The 17,770-nt window shown below is 34.5% G+C and overlaps 1 non-coding gene across 1 annotated transcript; it reads left to right on the top strand.

The window, feature by feature from the left end:
• Positions 1 to 17,367: 17,367 nt before the first annotated feature.
• On the top strand, positions 17,368 to 17,474 carry LOC121227047 (small nucleolar RNA R71). Its single transcript, XR_005924707.1, has one exon. It is a non-coding gene; the product is annotated as a small nucleolar RNA R71 (small nucleolar RNA).
• The last annotated feature ends 296 nt before the right edge of the window (positions 17,475 to 17,770 follow it).

Here is a 17,770-nt window from a genome sequence, read left to right on the forward strand (position 1 = left end):
CTTTTAAAATAAAAGTCATTGCATGTCAAATTTACCATTTGTTTTAATGGTGGACAAAAATGGTCATGTAGTTGGTGAATTTAATGTTATATCATTAAGGGCAAAATGGTAAAAGGTGATTATAATGCTTATTATAATAAAATGAAAACATGAAATTGGCCATACTATCATGCATATAGCCGAAAATAAAAGAAAAAGAAAAAGGAGAAAGCCATTTTAGGTTTCGGCACTTTGATTGCTTGATTAAGGTACGGTTTTAACTCAGTTTTTGATAATTTCTATGTTTTTGTGGTCGCTGCTTCGTGTTCTTCAAAACCCATGTCTAGATTTCTATTTCTGTTAAAGATTTCATGAAATTCTATTGTTAATATCATGAGTTTTGTGATGTTTTTGAATGAATTATGAAGGCTTGGTAGATGGTTCATAAGTTTTGTCTTTGAGTTTTTGATGAAATTGAGCTATTTGGGTTAAATTTTGAAAATGAGGTTTAGAAGGAATAAATTGTGAATTGAACATGTTGTATAGGCTTATATAGAAGCCATGAAAATTCCGCTAGCCCTTGTTGCAAAGAAATTTTACATATTGGTGATTTTGTGAAAAATGGACTAAATTGTCAAAATATGAAAATGTAAGGGCTAAAATGTAAAGTGCCCTAAATATGCGTATATGGATTAAATTGAATGAAATGAATGGTTGAATGGTTGAATTTGAATTGTATTAGATCAAGAATAGAGAAAATCGGAGTTAGATCAGAGGAAGTCCAAAATAGTTGAATAGTCAACTCATTTATTCCGAAATTCGTCCGAGGTAAGTCAAATTACAATTACGTGTTAATTGAAATAAATTCTGCGCATATAAAGTGTAATTTTTATTGGATTGCCTTGAGTTCCTGATGAATATATTTGGGGTAAAGTATGATAATATGTTAATATCTAAAAAGATCTGTATGTTTCTAAGAAAAGTTGACATCTGTCTGAGACATCATGTAAGACCGTGTCTGGGACACAGGCCTCGATTGAGATTTACGTATAAGACCATGTCTGGGACATCAGCATCGTATCTGATTTCGTGTAAGACCCTGTCTGGGATAGAGGCATCGATATTGAATTATATGTAAGACTACGTCCGGGACGTCAGCATTGTACTTGTTTGTAAGCATCTATATCGTTTCTAACCCGTCTGATGATAGTGTACGAAATCTGAGTTTCAGTATATGAAATGTATAACCTATGCAGGTACGTTTGTATCATACTAAATTTCTGAATATGAAAAACTCTGTCTCTGTGAAATATGTACGCAAATGAAGCATGACATATATGCAAACAAAGGAGCATGGTTAAGTTTATGAATTATTCTATGAAATGGTTATGAATCTATATGGGTGAATTGTATTTATATGCTTTAGTAGTTAGACCAATTGTATTTGGCTTACTAAGGTCTTTGTAGCTTACTCTGTGTGTTTACTATCTATTTTACAATTATTCTAGCTACTGAAGGCTCGAGGATAGTCGAGGATCGTCACCACACTATCGAACTCATTTTGGTACTTTTGATAGTGTATATATTTTAAAGTATGGCATGTATAGGATAGAAGGTTTATGTCTTAAGTTTTGAATTGTAAATATAGGTTATGCAATGAAAGTTGGCTATCAAATTGTATGTTTGTGTTAAGTTTTGGTATGGTATGAATGTTGTTTAATTTGAATTGTATGATTGACCCATAAAGGGGTGGCAAATTGGCTTAAACTAAGCCTGCATTGTGCCACACGGCCATAGCACATGGGCATGTTTGTTAGTCGTGGGATTAAGTCAGTAGCTAGCTAAGAATGACATGGTCGTGGCACACAGGCATGTCTATTGGCCGTGGGAATAAGTCAGTATATAAGCTCTGTTTTGGGGCGGCTGGTTCACATGGGCGTGTCTGATGCTCGTGTGGGGCACACGGCCTGGTCACACGGGCGTGTAACCTCTATAGAATTGAAATTTTTTAAAAGTTCTGAACTTTATGAATGTGTTCGATTTAGTCTCGAATGTCTCCTGAAAGTACATTTTAGGTCTCGTAGACCATCTTAGGAGATTATTGCTTATGAAATGATGTTATACGATATCTGTGATTCTGAATTGGTTTGAAATTTTCTGTTTGTCTGGTAATGCCTCATAACCCTAATTTGATGTCGGTTATAGGTTAGGGGTGTTACACAATACCCCAAACATCAAATAATTCTACATCAATGATGTTTGTTAGAGACATCTCATTTCTGTTGGTGATGTTTCCAACCCTTTGATATCGTTCACAGCTCCTTACGTAAGCTTTTGCGTCTTTAAATAGTGCTGGCCAAAAGAATCCAGCTTGTAATACTTTGGTAGCAATAGTTCATCTTATTCCACGCATCTCCTAATCATTTGATCTACACACTTTTTAAACAAGTATGGTTCTTCCCATAAATAGTACCTCACATCATGAAGAAACTTTTTTCTTTTGATGATATGTCTTATCAATCGACACTAAACCACAAGCTAAATAGTTAGCAATATCAGCAAACCAAGGGGAATTATGGGCATGATTTACCTTTAGTATGTGTTTGTAACACCTCTTACCCATGTCCGTCGTCGGAATAGGATTACGGAACATTACTTGATAATTCATAACATTTTCAGATAATTCATGACAATTACTATTCATTTTCTAAAATTATTCATAACGTCCCTTAAATAGACCCTCGAGGCCCAATATGAGTATTAGGATCGAGTCGGGACTAAATCGAAAACTCAAAAAAAATTTCGCAAAATTTATATTTTTTTCCTAGATGCAAGGCACACACACTCGTGTGGTCCAGGGACACGCCTGTGCTGCGGGTCGTCTTCGACCCCGTGTAACTCTCTGGTTTGAACCACATGGCCAGCCACACACCCGTGTGAGTAAGCCATGTGATCTATTTAATTTTCAAAAATTAAGTGTAAAGTTCACACGGTCAAGTCACACGCCAGTGTTCTAGGCCGTGTACCACACACGGTTATGATACACACCCGTGTCTCTGCCTATTTGCTCAATTCTGAGCATTCTATTCATCAAATTTTAAATGCAAGGGACACACAACCAAACTATACTCTACCCATGTGGACAAAATAAAGTCATTTCCTAGCTTTATTTTTCACTCAAATTTATCAATAACCTACACCAACACTTACAAGTTTATACCAGCCAATCCAAGCATTATAACCAAACTAATTTCAACATCTAACATGGTATATCATTACATGCATACATATTTATAATTTTATCTTTATTAAGTATATTCATTTAGCATAACTCAATCAATTCATAATATATACTCATGATATTGCCATAGAACAACCTTATTAGACATACCAAAACATAACCATTACTAGTATTCCAATGGCTAGTTTACAAACAACATTTATAAGCCAACAATGGCCAAGTTACCTATATATGCCATTATACCAAAATGAGGTTACTATTTATACCAAAACAAGCTAGTGGATAGTGTGATGAAGTTCCAACTGATCTCCAACCTTTGCAAGCTTATGAGCACTATAAAATAGAGAAAATAAACCTAGTAAGCATTATATGCTTAGTAAGTTCATATAATAGGAATTGAAACTTACCAATCACATTTAACAACATTAAGCATTCAATTAACATGCTTTCATCATTTTGACAAGTTTGCCTAAACACATATACTCAATCAAGCAAGTTAGTCATATAATACATGTAAATGTTAAATAAACATAGATGAGCTCACCATATAATCCTTCATCAAATAATTCAAAAATATTCAGGGCATATTTCTATTTATCTCATCATTTTCTTATGTCAATATTGTTATCTGTTGAATTATTGAAATATCGATGGATACTCAAATAGTACACTCAAGGTGTACATATCTATAAACCGTCAATTCTTATTCGGGGAGCATACTTTCGAGCCACATGTCAAGATGCTCAAACGAGCCATGTAATCATGTAGCAGGAGACTTATCCGAGCTAATCAGAAACCTCATAAGAGTTTTTATTCAGGAAGCTCATAGAGCCTTTCAAATATCTCTGAAGAGATAATATCAAAGAGCTTCAAATAAGGTAACAAAGAGTTCAAGCAAGCTTAACAAGACGCACATGAAGAGCTGTGTTTGTGTCGACATTATATGCAGGATCACAACTAATCGTATGTGAAGATGCTCACAAAGAGATGCGGTAATGTGCAACAAATGCAAAAATCATTACAGATTAGGATGCTCACAGGAACTATATATATATCAATATGCTTAAGAGCTATATCGGGATTACTTGTCCGAGCTAAATCTCATCTGCAACATATGGAGATTCACATTTATGTACAAGAAATCATACGTATCCATCGATTTTCATTGTTCCAACGGAACTTAACATTTTAAATACATTTCCAATCATGAAATCATTACATGTATTTATAACATTCCATAATCCACATAAATATATATCATATTCAACAATCAACTTAACATGTTAATATGCATAAACAAGTTATACGAACTTACCTCCATAATAATTCGTACAAGAAAATCTACTATTTCGAAACTTTCTCTTTTCCTCGATCTAGCTTTGAATTTGTGTTGTTCGGATCTATATAAATGAATTTAATCATCAATTTCTCACATTTTATATTCTATTGAACTCAATTTACATCCTAGGTAAAACTACCATTTTGCCCCTAAAATTTCCATAAATTCTAATTTCGTCCCTAGGATCGGAAAATAAAGTTCATACAATTTACTTTTTATTCCAAGCCTAACCAAAATTTCAATGTAAAATTTACAGCACATGTATTCTATAAAATTCATAATTTTTCTTCAATTTTCATAACTTTACAATTTAGTCCTGAAATCACAATTTCATCAAAATTCACTTTGTAAAAGTTGTTTATCTATCATCAACCTTTCATTTTCTACCATAAATTTCAAATTTTCAGCATATTAATCCATGGAAAAAATTCTATATTTTGATAACTTTTCAAATTGATCCCCAATCTAGATAGATTAGGTTATCCCGATCTCAAAAATATAAAAATTACTAAAAACGGGACAAGAATACTTACCCAATTAAGCTTGATTAGTTTCTTCTCTCTCTACTAGGGTTTTCATGTATTTTGGGGATGAAGATGATATTTCTTATTTATTAATTTATCACCTTTTAATTATTTTAGTTTCCAATTTAGTCCTTAACCTTTTCTAATTTTTCCATGGATGAATCGCCAAAAATATCTACTAACTTTTCTTTAATGTCTAATTACCATATAAGGACCTCAAGTTTTGAATTCCATAGCTATTTGATCCTCTAGCTACTAGAATCCAAGTTTTACATTTTATACAATTTGGTCATTTCCATAATTAAGTACCTAATCAATAAAATTTTCTTATCAGAATTTTCATATGACATTCCTAATATAATGCAAACCATGCAGAAATATAAAAATAATTTTCTTTTCAGCTTGAATTTGTGGTCCCAAAACCACTCTTCCGATTTCACTGAAAATGGGTTGTTACAGTGTTCATCTAGAAATGTCTCCTGAATGGGTATAAGTGGAGAATTCCCTTCTTGCGACTCAAATCTAGACAAGTGGTTTGCTACTTGGTTTTCTACTCCCTTTCGATCTTGTATTTCTAGATCAAAATTTGAAGTAGAAGTACCCATCAGATCAGTCTTGGCTTAGCATCTTTCTTAGCAAGTAAATACTTGATTGCCAAGCGGTTCGCATAGACAGTCACTTTGGTACCTAAAAGATAAGATCGAAACTTGTCACAAGCAAACAAAATAACAAGTAACTTTTTCTCTGTTACCGTATAATTCAGTTGAGCTCCTATTAGAGTCTGTCTTGCATAGTAGATGGGATGAAAAACTTTGTTCCTTCGCTGGCCCATGACAGCTCCTATTGCGAAGTAGTTTGTATCACACATCAATTGAAATGGAAAGTCCCAGTCTAGTGTGACGATTATAGGTGTCAAAACTAACTAACTCTTCAAATCTTTGAAAGCTCTTAAGCACTCCTCATAATATTTACTGTTGTGTCCTTCTCCAATAATTTTCATAAGGGTTTAGCAATTTTGGAGAAGTCCTTGATAAATCTTTGATAGAAACTGACATGGCCCAAAAAGATCCTAACACTCTTTACAGATGTTGGAGGTGGGAGTTTCTCAATAACGTCTACTTTTGCTTTATTTACCTCGATTTCATGTCTCGTTATCCGATGCCCTAGAACAATACTTTCTCGTACCATGAAATGACACTTTTTCCAGTTGAGTAAGAGGTTTGTTTCTTCGCATCGCCTTAGTACCTTGGCTAGATTGGCTAGACAATCATCATATGTATCTTCGAATATTGAAAAATCATCCATAAAGACTTCCAAGTATTTCTCAACCATAATAGTAAAAATAGATATCATACATCTTTGAAATGTAGCAGGTGAATTACATAAACCAAATGGCATGCGTCTAAATGAAAATGTACCGTTCGAGTAGGTGAATGTTGTCTTGTATTGATCTTCCAGTGCTACTATAATCTAATTATACCCCGAGTATCCATCGAGAAAATAGTAATAGTCTCACCCCACAAGTCTTTCCAGCATCTGGTCCAAGAACGATAAAGGAAAGTGATCTTTCCTAGTTGCCTTGTTTAGCTTCTGGTAATTGATGCAAATTTTTCATCCCATAACTGTTCTAGTCGGTATCAACTTGTTATTCTCGTTCTCTATGACCGTAATACCTCCTTTCTTTAGCACACACTGGACCGAACTTACCCATGAACTGTTTGAGATGGGGTAAATTATACCCGCATCTAACCACTTGATGATTTCTTTCTTTAATACATTCTTCATGATGGGGTTCAGTCTTAGTTGTCCATCAATCGTCCCTTTTTCACCATCTTCCAAGATGATCTTGTGCATGCATACAGACGGACTAATGCCGTGAATATCGGCTATGGTCCATCCGATAGCCTTCTTGAATTGTTTCAATACTAGGATGAGTTTCTCTTATTGCTCAATGGTTAATTCCGTTGAAACAATCACATGCAAAGTAGAAGCGTTACCTAAATAAACATATTTTAAATGTGAAGGAAGTACCTTGAGTTCTAATTTAGGTGGCTTCTCAATTGACGCTTTTGGTTGGGCATAATCCTTATTCTCTAACTCCAAAGATTCAAAGCGGGATTGCGGATTAAATCCCCTCTGATTAGCTTCTAGCAAAGCTAAGTATTCATCCTCCTCTTCATCATTTGGAGGGTCTGATGTCAAAATTTGTTCCAATAGGTCCTCAACATAGTTAAGTTCCTTTTCTATGATTAATTCCTCTAATTCAAAAACTGCAAAACAATAATCAATTGTGTCAGGAAATCGCATAGACTTGAAAACATTAAATGTTACCTGATCGTCCTGAATACGCAAAGTAAGCTCGCCCTTCTGCAGATCGATAAAGGTTCTTCCAGTTGCTAGGAAGTGCCTTCCTAAGATGATTAGCACTTCTTTGTCTTCTTCAAAGTCTAGAATAACAAAGTCAGCAGGAAAAATAAATTTGTCTACACGTACCAATATGTCCTCGATTTTTCCTTCTAGATGTGCTAAGGATCAATCTGCTAATTGAAGTGTAACCGTAGTAGGTCTAACTTCACCTATCCCCAACTTCCTAAATATTGACATCGGCATCAGGTTGATACTCGCACCCAAGTCACATAGTGCCTCACCACAATATGTTCCTCTAGTGTTGCAAGTATGGTAAAAAATCCTAGATCCTTCAACTTTAGGGGTAGTTTGTCTTGAAGATACGCACTACATTCCTTCATTAGGGCTACCGTCTCAAATTCTCTAAGTCTTCATTTTGATATCCTTCATGAATTTGACATAGTTCGGCATTTGTTCAAGTGCTTCAACCAACGAGATGTTGATATGAAGTTTCTTGAGTACGTCTAAGAACTTCTTGAATTAAATTTCCTACTTCTGCTTCTGAAATATTTGAGGGAAGGGTGGTGGAGGCTTCTTTACAGAAATTGGTTGATTTGTCTTCTGTGGCAATTCTGCATCTAACAAAGTTATTAGTTTATAAAAATTAGTTGGTTCAGAAGTTATGTTATTGGATTTTGCAGATTATATTTCGGTGAAACTAAAATTTCAACACTCGGTTGAACTTCCTCTAAGCCTTGACCATCAGCTGGCTCCTTTTCAACTTTGACGGTGTTGGGCTCTAATGTTTTTTCGCTCCTTAATGTCAACGTTTTACAATGCTCATTCCCTAGATTCCTTGAATTCTTCGTATCACTAGGTAAAGCACCTTGTAGTCGTTTTCTGAGTTCAATTGCAAGCTAGTCCATTTGATTCTCCAAATTCCTTAGATTGGCGTCATTTTTTTTGTCATATATGCCTTCAATAGGTTCTCTAAGCTATTGGAAGGTTCAGCTTGGGTTGGTTTCTGATCTTGTAGGGGGAAATCAAGTGGCTGGGTCGATCTAGGTTGGGCGTATATGTAATATCTTGATTTTGGGCCTAGTCAGAATATTGGTTTCGTGTCCACAAAATCCGAGATATAAATAATTATTTTATGATTATTTTAAGGTCTATGATATGATTGCATGATTGTGTGAAAATTTCGTGATGAAATTCTATGCCTAAAGTGCTTAAATTGAAAGTAGGGACTAAATCGAATAAGTTGCAAAACTTGCATTCTAGAAGTTTTTAGTATGAAATTGTTTTGGAATATTAATGAGGAGGTCTTAAATAGCAATTTGACCAATTTTAAGTTCATGGACAAAATTAGGACATGGAAGGAATTTTTGAAAAGTTTAGTAGTAAGGGTATTTTGGTCATTTAGTTATTAAAATGAATTAAAAACAAAATTAAAAGCCAATTTTTGTCCATCTTCTTCATTAGGCCGAAATTTCAAGGGTTCTCCATAGCTAGGGTTTGTTTCAAGCTTCCAAGCTCCATAGTAAGTGATTCCAAGCCCCGTTTTTAATGATTTTTACGTTTTTGGAGTCCCGGTAGCTCAATTAAGCTTATGCTAGCAATAATTCAACCTAGGGTTCATATTTGGAAAAATACCCATAGGTGAAAGTTGTGTATTTTGGTGTTTTATGATAGAATATGAGGTTTTAAATTATGTTAGACAACTTGTGCTACTCAGTTTTAAGTGAAAACGAGCAAAAGCGCTTAATCGGTAAAAATACCTAATAGTCATAAGTACATGTTAGAGTGAGAATTTGATGTTGCCATAGAAGGGAAAAATGATCAGCATGTTATAAAACATAAGAATAAGGAATAAATTTTAATTCCCGAGCCTAGGGGAAAAAGTGTAAATATGCAAAAGTTTAGGGGCAAAATTGTAATTTTTCCAAAATATGATTTTGGGTCAATTTGAATAATGTGAGTCCTAATTAGACTATATTTTAAATGATAGAGCAAGGAAAACTGAAATTCGGGCTAAAATGGGGAAAATACCAAGTTGTGGACGAAATGGTAAAAGTAGCCATTTTCGCATACGAGGTAAGTTCATGTATAAATGTAGTAACATGATTGTTGTTTTAAGGAATTTAATGTTGTTTATATGATATGATGCTTATTATTATCATGAAACGTTATGTTTTGTGGTTATTGTTGAATAATATGTAATTATGTGAATTACTTGATGAGTATGAACTATCACCGAGTATTGGTTCCGATATTCCGTGGAAGACGGCAAAGATGTGAGATCGAGGAAAAAAGCCCGTTTGAACCTTAGGAATAGATTAGGATACAAGTGACATGTCACTAGGATGGTTGAGCATCCGAACTCGTTGAGTTGAGTCTGAGTTCACTTATGGATGCGAATGTCCGAACTCGTTGAGTTGAGTCCGAGTTCGAGAGATGTAACTAGGAATCCGAGCTCGTTGAGTTGAGTCCGAGTTCACTTATGGATGCGAATGCCCGAGCTCGTTGAGTTGAGTCCGAGTTCACTTATGGGCGGGTTGCATGGTAGCTTGGCTACATATGTGGCACTTATGTGCAAACTTTCCATGTATCCGAATTATATTCCGATGTGTTCAACGGGTAAAGTTCTACTGAAATGGAGGAATACTCAAGATGAAAGGGACGTATTGGTAAGTGTTGTGAAATGGATACTTTGAACAGGTATGTACTTAACCCTCGGGTTGAAAAATCAATATAACAACAATATGGTAAGATGATAAATGAAAATGTGATATGAATGTCTTGGTGATGATTATGCAAATGATGTTTTATGTTTGCTTATATGGTTATGTTACTTGCTATTTGCATGTGAACTTATTAAGAATTTATGCTTACTCCCTCCTTTTCATTCCTTGTAGTTTTGACAAGCCAGCTCAGAAATCGGGAACGGTCGGAGGCTCGCTCACACTATCTGTATACCATCTTGGCATAATGGCTTGTATATTTTGAGTATGGCATGTATAACATTATAATCATTTTGTATATATGGTCTTATGATATGGTTATTGAGTGGTATGGAAATGCTTGGTAATGATTAGCCATTGGAATGGCTAATCATGATCATATTTGGTGTTATGTATGCTAAATTGCTAGCTAATCCATGGAAACCATGAAATAGGTAAAATTTACCATAAAATAGATTCAGACAGCACCAGTGACTTGAGTTTGAAAAATCACTGAAAATAGTAGAGATACAATTAGATGATGAATAATATATGGAATTGAATAATTATGAGTCTATTTTCATATGGATGGAACAAAATAGGTATATGAGTTATATTTTATGAGATGTTTTAATTTTTGTGAAACAGGGCCAGAGCGATTTCTGGATCCCCTATTCTGACTTTGTAAATTCACCATAAATTTTACAAAGATAATTAGAAGTCATGCTTTATATGTACAGATTCCTTATTGAGTCTAGTTTTATTAGAGACAAATTTCATAGTCATTGAAGCTCTTTAGAGGGAGATATCTGATTCGTAATACACAGAGGTCAGAGCAGTCGAACCCTAAAACAGGGGAGACTTTAACTAATAAACTGTACTAATTGGCCTGACAAAAAATTCTAGAAAAAAATTAGTAGATAGATATATGAGTCTAGTTTCAGGAAAAATTTACAGAATTGGATTTCGAGTTTCGTAACTCGAGATATGATTTTTAAAGCGACTGTGATGCAGTTAGCCAGCTTGTCTGGAAATTTTAAAATGAATTGTATGAGCTGTTTAAGTAATGAATTAAGTCTATTAACACCTCGTGTTTGACTCCGGCAATGGTCTCGGGTACGGGGCGTTACATTTAGTGGTATCAGAGCAGGTTTAGTCGGTTCTCGGACTAACCGAGCATGTGTAAAAGTTTAGCTATACATGCCACTGATTTGTGATAGTGTGATGTCTTCCGACGCGTATGAGTACCGTCTTATTTAGACAGGGTACTCTCCAACCGAGCTGTGCCGATCTTGTTCAATGTTATGTGAAGGTATTTGAGTAAAGTTATGATTATGATAAGTCTCGGTTCAGAAAAGTATGAATAAAAGTTTATGATACATATGTGATAATATGTGAGATGAAAGTTCATGTTGTGATAAATATTCATATTTTCTTAATGCTCATATGATGTAGTGTATGTGGCTTACTTGATAAGATGAACGAAATAAATAGAAAGTAGTAGAGGTATGAATAAAGGTCATAATATTATGATACGAGTGAAAATGTCATTGTCTTGATTTGGACGTCGAATGTTGATAAATGTTAATAATATATAATTTTTATGAGATAAAGGATTATAATGAAATGAACTTATCTATGTTAAATTGTTGGACTGAATTATATGATTGTAATGATATGTACATGATGATGCATGAAATGAAAGTTGTGATTGTGATGCAAATATCTATGTTTGTTTGGCCTTATATAATGTCATGAGCATGAATTAATTTAATTAAATGAATGGATAAGTAAAGCTGTCTAGAAAACATAGAATGTATGCATAAGTATATTGTCTAAATGGGACAATAGGAAAATTGGTGTAAGCCAACATGAATGAATGACATGATTTTGATGATGTTACTATGATGATGGAAGTTGTGTCATATGTGTATGTATAAGAAAGTTGAGTCAGAGGTCCTACAACCCCTCCCCCTTACCGAAGTGGTACTTATAATGGAATTTCATGAGATTTATATTGAATAAGTTTCTGGTTGAGAACCCAAAGAGTATAGTGATAGAATAATTATAAGTATGATTAGAGATTGAAAATGAGCTGATAAGTAAAGTCAGAGCCAGTAAAGTATCGGATTGACGTAAAGATTATTGGAGTTATATACTGTCCCAGTTAGAAAAGGAATTCTCCTTGGTAAACCGAATTACTCAGGTGCAAGGTCGAGAAAAGTGTAAATCGAAATTTATTCAGAATTGGCCTTCTTTAGTGAATGGTTTAATATGAAATTTGTGACGGCAAAACTAGTTGGGGAAATGATAATTGAAATGTGAACTATCTGAGTGTGACAGTTATGACTAGACAGAATTAGCAGTCTCTTTTGAGATGTTCTATGTGTTTACCCGTTCTCAGAAATATTTCTATGGCTATTGATCTTCTGAAGAAATTCTTGTTATATGGGAATGTCTTCTAATTCTAGTGTTGGATGAAAGCATTGGTAATCTGACTGGTTTATAATTTATATTGCTCTATTTCATCGGGTATTCTATTTCATTTCGTCTTATAAGAATTGATGAGAGAATACGTATGATATTATGATTCTGTTTCTTCTACTTGATGCTTCATCTGATATATATGTATGGGAAGATATATTGATCTTGTTATATTTGATTTCAGTGGGATTAAATGATGTTTTCTTCTGGACTTTCTTTCTTTGAAGAATTATCAGGGTATTCTGTATTTTCTCTATGAGTTTGGTTTTCGATTCTCCAGTATAGTATCGTATCTTGGGTTTCTTTATTCTGGATTTCTCTATCTTGGATTTCTTTATTCGGTTTCCTTGTTATCTTTGTTCCATAATTTGTCAATTATGACTCGTGTTCGAAGTGCGTTCTTCAGCTCGTGATAATCATGTCAAATATGACTATACTTCTAATTTGATCTTAGTAATGTGGTGATTTTAGTATTGGGATTTTTTCTAATTTCTGTGTAAGGATTTGACATCAGTAAAGGCATAGGTGATAAAAGTGCGAGTTTCAGTCGGTATGGTAAATTATTTATTTGAAAGATTTCATGTGACAATTATGTCAGGATTATTTTTCCCAAGTCTGATAATAGAATTTCATTTTGTACGGATAAAAGAGCAAATAGTTTGAACGAGAAGTGTATATTTATTAGAAAAGAGTTGGATATTAGTTTAAGTCACTACGAATGATAAGGTTTCCATCTTGTGAAAGCTGAAAAGTTTATTACATGTTGACAGAGTTCAGATAGATGAGAATATTGGTAACTGAAGCGTCTGAACTAGACTAGTCTACATTGAGTAAAGACTTCCTGACTTTCAGTAATGTACTGTTGTATGAATTGTGATGTGTTTCAAGACAGTGAGGTAATGTGATAGTTTAGAGCATCTGATGTTACATAAAATCAGAGTTGTTAAAGGGGTTAAAGCCGAGCATTGGGATCTATCAAAATTATCCTTGTCAGTGTTGATATTGGGATGGAAATGAGAAGGATTATTCTTGAGGCCATATCAGAATTATTTCTATGGCGGAAAGAGGAAAATGTGATGTATCCTATTGTTAAATGTTTGGCGAGATCTATAAATCATATTTGTATTGAATGAATTCCTACTCATCAGATTCATGGAATTTCAGGTCTCCTTGATTGTTGGATTTCTTGGAATTCCGGTCTTCATTAAATCAAGTTGAGATCCGGGTTTTATGTCATGATATCATGGGAAACTGAGAAGGGTTGAAAGTTTAAGAACAGTTGAGAGTTGAGACTATAAGCTTTTAGATCATATGAGAAATTGAAGAGATGTATTGGAGTATAGTTTAAGAGCAAGTTCTTCGGCACCGAATATGAGATTAAAAGTGAAGACCACTTTTCTGGTAAGATTTTCGGGGACGAAAATCCCTGAAGGGGGAGAGTTGTAATATCCTGATTTTGGACCTAGTCGGAATAGTGGTTTCGTGACCACAAAATCCGAGATATAAATAATTATTTTATGATTATTTTAAGGTCTATGATATGATTGCATGATTGTGTGAAAATTTCGTGATGAAATTCTATGCCTAAAGTGCTTAAATTGAAAGTAGGGACTAAATCGAATAAGTTGCAAAACTTGCATTCTAGAAGTTTTTAGTATGAAATTGTTTTGGAATATTAATGAGGAGGTCTTAAATAGCAATTTGACCAATTTTAAGTTCATGGACAAAATTAGGACATGGAAGGAATTTTTGAAAAGTTTAGTAGTAAGGGTATTTTGGTCATTTAGTTATTAAAATGAATTAAAAACAAAATTAAAAGCCAATTTTTGTCCATCTTCTTCATTAGGCCGAAATTTCAAGGGTTCTCCATAGCTAGGGTTTGTTTCAAGCTTCCAAGCTCCATAGTAAGTGATTCCAAGCCCCGTTTTTAATGATTTTTACGTTTTTGGAGTCCCGATAGCTCAATTAAGCTTATGCTAGCAATAATTCAACCTAGGGTTCATATTTGGAAAAATACCCATAGGTGAAATTTGTGTATTTTGGTGTTTTATGATAGAATATGAGGTTTTAAATTATGTTAGACAACTTGTGCTACTCAGTTTTAAGTGAAAACGAGCAAAAGGGCTTAATCGGTAAAAATACCTAATAGTCATAAGTACATGTTAGAGTGAGAATTTGATGTTGCCATAGAAGGGAAAAATGATCAGCATGTTATAAAACATAAGAATAAGGAATAAAGTTTAATTCCCGAGCCTAGGGGAAAAAGTGTAAATATGCAAAAGTTTAGGGGCAAAATTGTAATTTTTCCAAAATATGATTTTGGGTCAATTTGAATAATGTGAGTCCTAATTAGACTATATTTTAAATGATAGAGCAAGGAAAACTGAAATTCGGGCTAAAATGGGGAAAATACCAAGTTATGGACGAAATGGTAAAAGTAGCCATTTTCGCATACGAGGTAAGTTCATGTATAAATGTAGTAACATAATTGTTGTTTTAAGGAATTTAATGCTGTTTATATGATATGATGCTTATTATTATCATGAAACGTTATGTTTTGTGGTTATTGTTGAATAATATGTAATTATGTGAATTACTTGATGAGTATGAACTATCACCGAGTATTGGTTCCGATATTCCGTGGAAGACGGCAAAGATGTGAGATCGAGGAAAAAAGCACGTTTGAACCTTAGGAATAGATTAGGATACAAGTGACATGTCACTAGGATGGTTGAGCATCCGAACTCGTTGAGTTGAGTCCGAGTTCACTTATGGATGCGAATGTCCGAACTCGTTGAGTTGAGTCCGAGTTCGAGAGATGTAACTAGGAATCCGAGCTCGTTGAGTTGAGTCCGAGTTCACTTATGGATGCGAACGCCCGAGCTCGTTGAGTTGAGTCCGAGTTCACTTATGGGCGGGTTACATGGTAGCTTGGCTACATATGTGGCACTTATGTGCAAACTTTCCATGTATCCGAATTATATTCCGATGTGTTCAACGGGTAAAGTTCTACTGAAATGGAGGAATACTCAAGATGAAAGGGACGTATTGGTAAGTGTTGTGAAATGGATACTTTGAACAGGTATGTACTTAACCCTCGGGTTGAAAAATCAATATAACAACAATATGGTAAGATGATAAATGAAAATGTGATATGAATGTCTTGGTGATGATTATGCAAATGATGTTTTATGTTTGCTTATATGGTTATGTTACTTGCTATTTGCATGTGAACTTATTAAGAATTTATGCTTACTCCCTCCTTTTCATTCCTTGTAGTTTTGACAAGCCAGCTCAGAAATCGGGAACGGTCGGAGGCTCGCTCACACTATCTGTATACCATCTTGGCATAATGGCTTGTATATTTTGAGTATGGCATGTATAGCATTATAATCATTTTGTATATATGGTCTTATGATATGGTTATTGAGTGGTATGGAAATGCTTGGTAATGATTAGCCATTGGAATGGCTAATCATGATCATATTTGGTGTTATGTATGCTAAATTGCTAGCTAATCCATGGAAACCATGAAATAGGTAAAATTTACCATAAAATAGATTCAGACAGCACTAGTGATGTGAGTTTGAAAAATCACTAAAAATAGTAGAGATACAATTAGATGATGAATAATATATGGAATTGAAGAATTATGAGTCTATTTTCATATGGATGGAACAAAACAGGTATATGAGTTATATTTTATAAGATGTTTAAATTTTTGTGAAACAGGGCCAGAGCGATTTCTGGATCCCCTATTCTGACTTTGTAAATTCACCATAAATTTTACAAAGATAATTAGAAGTCATGATTTATATTTACAGATTCCTTATTGAGTCTAGTTTTATTAGAGACAAATGGCATAGTCATTGAAGCTCTTTAGAGGGAGATATCTGATTCGTAATACACAGAGGTCAGAGTAGTCAAACCCTGAAACAGGGGAGACTTTAACTAATAAACTGTACTAATTGGCCTGACCAAAAACTCTAGAAAAAAATTAGTATATATATATATGAGTCTAGTTTCAGGAAAAATTTACGGAATTGGATTTTGAGTTTCGTAACTCGAGATATGATTTTTAAAGCAACTGTGATGCAGCTAGCCAGCTTGTCTGGAAATTTTAAAATGAATTGTATGAGCTGTTTAAGTAATGAATTAAGTCTATTAACACCTCGTGTTCGACTCCGGCAATGGTCTCGGGTACGGGGCGTTACAGTATATGTTACTGGGTCCAGCCCCTTGGTTACTCTAGGAGAAATTAGGGTGGTTTTGCCACGATAGGTTATAGAAATTAGATTGCAGTCATTGCCTTCCTCGATTTTGGTTTTGCTTACCCATGTAATACACAGATTCTAGGTTCGATGGACATTCTTCGAACAAATGTCCTTCCCCACAATACACACATGCTATATTTTCAAATTGATTCGGTGGTTGTGCTGCAAAACTATTAAACCCATTATTGGTAAAATTTTTAAGCATTGAGGATATTGAGCATACCTGATATGCGAGTGAAGTAAGAGCGTCTACTTCATGTATTCTAGTGACTCGTCTTCCTGACGCTGCTGAATTGGTTGGCCATTGATAATTATTGTTGGCAATCCTCTAAATGATTTCATAAGCCTAACTATAAGACTTAGAAAGGAGAGCACCAATAGTCGAAGCGTCCCATCCACTACCATCCTCGTGTGAGCATTGAGACCATTATAAAATGTCTCAAGTTGGATGAAATGTAGGATTTCGTGATGAGGGCACTTCCGTGATAATTCTTTGTACCTTTCCCATGCCTCATAGAAGGACTCATCATCCGTTTTTTGGAAAGAAGTGATCTCATTCCTCAACTTATCATTCTTGCTAGGTGGTAAAAACTTCATGAGGAATCTTTCTACTAACTCTTGCCATGTGGAGATTGAATTTGGTGGCAATGATTTTAACTAGGCTTGAGCTCTGTCCCTTAGCAAATATGGGAATAGCTTCAATCGTAGTGCATCTTTGGGTACTCCAACTAATTTGAAAGAATTTCTCACCTCCATGAATAGTCTTAAGTGCAGGTGAGGATCTTCGGTAGGCATTCCACTGAATTGGCCTACTGTCTGAAGCATCTGGAACATGATTGGCTTTAGCTCAAATTGTTGTCCCT

This window comes from Gossypium hirsutum, chromosome A03 (assembly GCF_007990345.1).
Source record: "Gossypium hirsutum isolate 1008001.06 chromosome A03, Gossypium_hirsutum_v2.1, whole genome shotgun sequence".
In the NCBI taxonomy this organism is placed as follows: Eukaryota; Viridiplantae; Streptophyta; class Magnoliopsida; order Malvales; family Malvaceae; genus Gossypium; species Gossypium hirsutum.